Here is a 4,486-nt window from a genome sequence, read left to right as displayed (position 1 = left end):
GTGAGCCGAGATCGCGCCACTGCACTCCAGCCTGGGCGACAGAGTGAGACTCTGCCTCAAAAACAAACAAACAAACAAACAAAACCCTTAAGGCTACTGCAAGATTAAATAAATTAAGTGGTTTAGAGTAGCACGCGGCACATAGGCCCTATGTAAGTGTGAGTCATTATCCTTCAGTCAACAAACAACTTTAGAACACCAAGTGCCCAGGTCAGTGCTGGGATGCAGAGTTAACTAAGACATGGCCTCCGCATTTATTAGAGTCACTTCATTTTTTTTTTTTTTTTTTTTTTTTGAGACGCTCTGTCACCCAGGCTGGAGCGCAATTGCACAATCACACTCACTGCAACCTCCGCCTCCCAGGTTCAAGCGATTCTCCTGCCTCAGCCTCCTGAGTAGCTGGGAGTACAGGCGCGCACCACCACACCCGGCTAATTTTCGTATTTTTAGTAGAGAGGGGCTTTCATCTGTTGGTCAGCTGGTCTTAAATCCTGACCTCGTGATCCGCCTGCCTCAGCCTCCCAAAGTGCTGGGATTACAGGCGTGAGCCACCAGGCCCGGCCTAGAGTCACTTCTTTATTGCTCAAGTTGTTTCTTTCTGCTTTTAATAACACCTTTTGCCTCCTACAATGACATTCATTTTTTTGTTTTCTTTTCAAGTTTTTATCATTTTTGATAATAAAAAACTAAGTAATGCTTTAAATTATACTATAAATGTATCACATGTCCTCCTGTTCAGGGAAAACATACATCTGCTCACCGCCTTTAGTTCCCCTCTTCACATCTGCTGCCTAGTTTTGGCCAAGTGAACTTTCCATTGATATCCTGGGCTCTTTCCTCCCATTCCCATATCTGTTCTTTCTTCTCGGTCCCAGAGCCCTTGTCATTTTTGCACCCCTTATTTATGGATTTTCTCCTCTGATTGTACAAACTAATAACATACCTGAAGAGAGAACAGCCCAGTCATTGCTTGTTTCTTTTTTCTGGCTATTCAGTCCCTAGAAGTCTCTGAGTTTAATCAGTTTTGTTTTTTTTTTTTTTTTCCTGGGGAAAGAGCTTTAATATCCTGGTACACCATGGTGAGCAGAAGCCCAGGCAAAACATCTACACAGGCAGGTGTGTGTGGTTTTAAGCCCACCAGGTCCCACTTTCTCTCATCACAGTCCCTCCCTAAGGTGCTGCCTAGAATTCTGCACAAGCATTCTTACTCCCAAAGCACAGGGCTTTCTTCCAGCTTGCTTTTCGAAGGAGGCATCTCAACCAGAAGGGCGAAGACAGAAGAAAAAGGAAAAACCAGGCAGAGACACTGATACAGAGTTTACTGTTACGTGTTTGGCTGGGTGCAGAATTGCCCTCCCCACCCCTGGCCACCCTGGCCTCCTGGGAGGAACAGGCAGAGATGGCTCCAGATGGCTCTTGGCTGCCACTCTAGGCCTCAGGGCTTACACAATGAGCACAGCGGGTTCCACCTTCCGATAGGAAGTGCAAACTCGAATTCACAGTCAGACTTCACCAGGAGGGAGAGATGGTCTTTGGCTGAAGGCACTTTAATCAGGGAGCAAACCCAATGCCAGGGTTTGTCTTCCTTCTCGTTACTCTGATAAATCTAGACGCCACTCTGTTGGAAAACCAGCACTGCCTGCACCTGGGGTTAGTGCACTGACCGAGTGAGGCATGAGACCCGCTCACTGAGAACTTCTCATTAGGGCTGTTAGCGTGGTCAGCCAGCAGCTAGCATGGAGTGAACTGTTTTCCACAGGCAGCCTCATACTTCTTGAGCCGGCCCACTATCTTCTGGGTGCCATGCAGATCCACAAAGCAGAAAGGCCCTCCAAGACAAGGCGGGAAGCCGAGCCCAAAGATGGCTGTGATGTCTCCCTCTGCAGGTGTGGCCAAGATCCCCTCTCGCAGGCACGTGACTGCCTCATCCACAAATCTTGTCGCCAGGCGGAACTGGATGTCTTCGCCCAAGGAGACTTTAGACTTAGGAGGCATCTTTAGACTCACTAAGATACTATCCACGTCAGAATTCAAATTCTTACTCTTCACATTCACGCCCTTCCCAGACTTGCAACCTAGGAAGCCCTTGAACACCATCTGTGTCAGCAGTTCTGGGTTTCCACCTCCACACCGCTCCCCAAAGGCTTTGCGCAGATCTTCCGCCACGTGTTTCGCTACATCCACCCCAACTTCATCCACCAGTGTGGCGGCACCCACAGGAAAGCCAAAGCTTGTGGTCAGGGAATCCAGCTTCTTGAGGTCAACTCCTTCCTGGAGGATTCAGATGACTTCAGACATCATGGGCGAAAGACATCTGGTGGTATAGAAGCCAGGTCCATCCTTAACCACAATGATGACCTTTGCCTGCTTGAGACCGACTGCTACAGCTGAAGCACTGGTGTCTTTGGAAGTTTTCTCAGTTGTAATCATCTCCAGCAGCTGCATCTTGTCAATGGGAGAGAAGTAGTGCATGCCAATCACCTTCTCAGGTCTTTTGCTGACAGCAGCGATTTCACTGATTGGGAAAGCAGATGTGTTACTGGCAAAGACACAGTGATCTGGAACCACCGCTTCTACTTCCTTTAGCACTCTGTGCTTAAGACTAAGGCCTTCAAACACAGCTTCAATCACCATGTCGACCTTTAAAACATTGCTAATCAAGCTGCCCAGTCAAGTTGCTGAAGATGGAATCCCTTTCAAATGATTCCTCTGGAGGTTTCAAATGATGTTAGAGCTTTCTTCTTCACTTTATCATTCAATCCTTTGAACACTTGTTGCTGTCCTTGGCCTAGCCTAGTGAGTGTGGCATCTTTAAGTATAGTCTTTAGCCTCTTATCCACAGAGACTTGGGCAATGTCTGCTCCCTTCAGCCCTTCACCAAGAATAACCAGATGCTTCACATCCTTCTGTGGAGCTCCAAATTTATTCTTCTTGCACAAGACCTGACCATGGCAGAATCCCATCAAGGCCTTTGATTCACTGGTCATTGCAAGCTCTCCAAATTTCTGAGATTCAGAGAGATAACCAGCATCACTCCCTTGCTCAATTCCAGTCTTTACCACATCAATTATTTTCAGAGGCGCAGGATAAAGACCTTTAGTCTCCTTTTGCACTTTTTCTTCTACTTTTTTGGAAACCTGTTGCCTGACAAATGGAATGGTCATGGCGTACCCTGTCAATTTTTCCACCAATCCCTTGTCTCTCTTTGGAGAGATCTTATCAGCTAGACCTTTGGCGAAAGTAATGGCAACTTCTTCTTGGTATTCTATTGCCCGTTACTCTGGAGGTTTTAGTCCTGTTCCCAGGGGTTCCACCAATCGGTCAACCAGTCCCATTTTCTTTGCCCTGTCTGCATGAATGTTTCTACCAGGCAGCATCATGTCAAAAGCAGCAGGCACACCCACCATTTTGGGCAACCTTTGTGTGCCTCCTGCTCCTGGTAAGAGCCCCAGCAAGACTTCAGGGGCACCTAATATGTTTTTCCGTCTTTTGTTGCTATTCTGTATTGGCATGAAATGGCAAGCTCAAGTCCTCCTCCCAGGCAGGATCCATTGATGGATCAAACAGGCTTTGTGACCTTCTCAAGTTTCTCAAATGTTCTCTATGCTTCTTGTGACATCTGTGTTACTTCTTGAGGGGTCTTGCAAGTGGCTAACATGTTGATATCAGCACCTGCAATAAAGCAGCCTGGCTTTGATGAGATAAGGGCGGCACTTCTGATGTGATTAGTAACCCAGATTTCATTCATAACTTCTGTGAACTCTGAATGCAGCTCTTCATTCAGTGTATTTACTTTTGAATTGGGAGAGTTAATTCGAATAATTGCCACATCCCCTTTGACTCCGTGGTTCATATGGGTTCTGGTCAGCAAAGCGGAAGACTGTAAAACTGCAGCATATATAACTTTGGGAGCAGAGGATCCTGAAGGCAGAGAAGTGGCTGAGGATGCCAATCGCCCAGTAGGCCACCATGTTGAGCTGAAGAGGACAGCAGTGGAGAGCGCTTTTAGCGGGGCCGGCCGAGCGGAGGAGTTTTCCTCTTAATCAAGATTTTAAAAAATTGAGGTGAAATTGACATAACATAGTATTAAGCATTTTAAAGTATACAATTCAGTGGCATTCAGCATATACAGACTTGTGTAACTACCACCTCTATTTTCAAAATTTTTTCCTATCCCCAAAAGAAAAGCCCACATTCCTTAAGCAGCCACTCCCTAGTCTCCTCTCTAGCTCCTGGGCAACTACTGGTCTGCTTTCTGCCTCTAGGGATTTACCTATCCTGGATATATTTTCATATAAATTGAATACTTCCATATAAATGAAATCATGCACAATGTGACCTTTCTAGTATGTCTTAAGATTTTAGGATTATTTGCATGGAGCATAAATAACTAATTACAGAGCACATCCAGGAAAATTGTCTCAATGGAGAATTTTGATTTTATTTAATTTTTGCTGTAGCCATGCCTCCTTTAGGGAACCTGTGG

The 4,486-nt window shown here is 46.0% G+C and overlaps 1 pseudogene; it reads right to left on the bottom strand.

Annotated features, from left to right (window-relative positions):
- Nucleotides 1-1,551: 1,551 nt before the first annotated feature.
- Nucleotides 1,552-3,553, bottom strand: LOC105463176 (trifunctional enzyme subunit alpha, mitochondrial pseudogene; annotated as a pseudogene).
- Nucleotides 3,554-4,486: the final 933 nt, after the last annotated feature.

This window comes from Macaca nemestrina, chromosome 10 (assembly GCF_043159975.1).
Source record: "Macaca nemestrina isolate mMacNem1 chromosome 10, mMacNem.hap1, whole genome shotgun sequence".
Lineage (NCBI taxonomy): Eukaryota > Metazoa > Chordata > Mammalia > Primates > Cercopithecidae > Macaca > Macaca nemestrina.
This window is presented reverse-complemented; position numbering and strand designations above follow the sequence as displayed.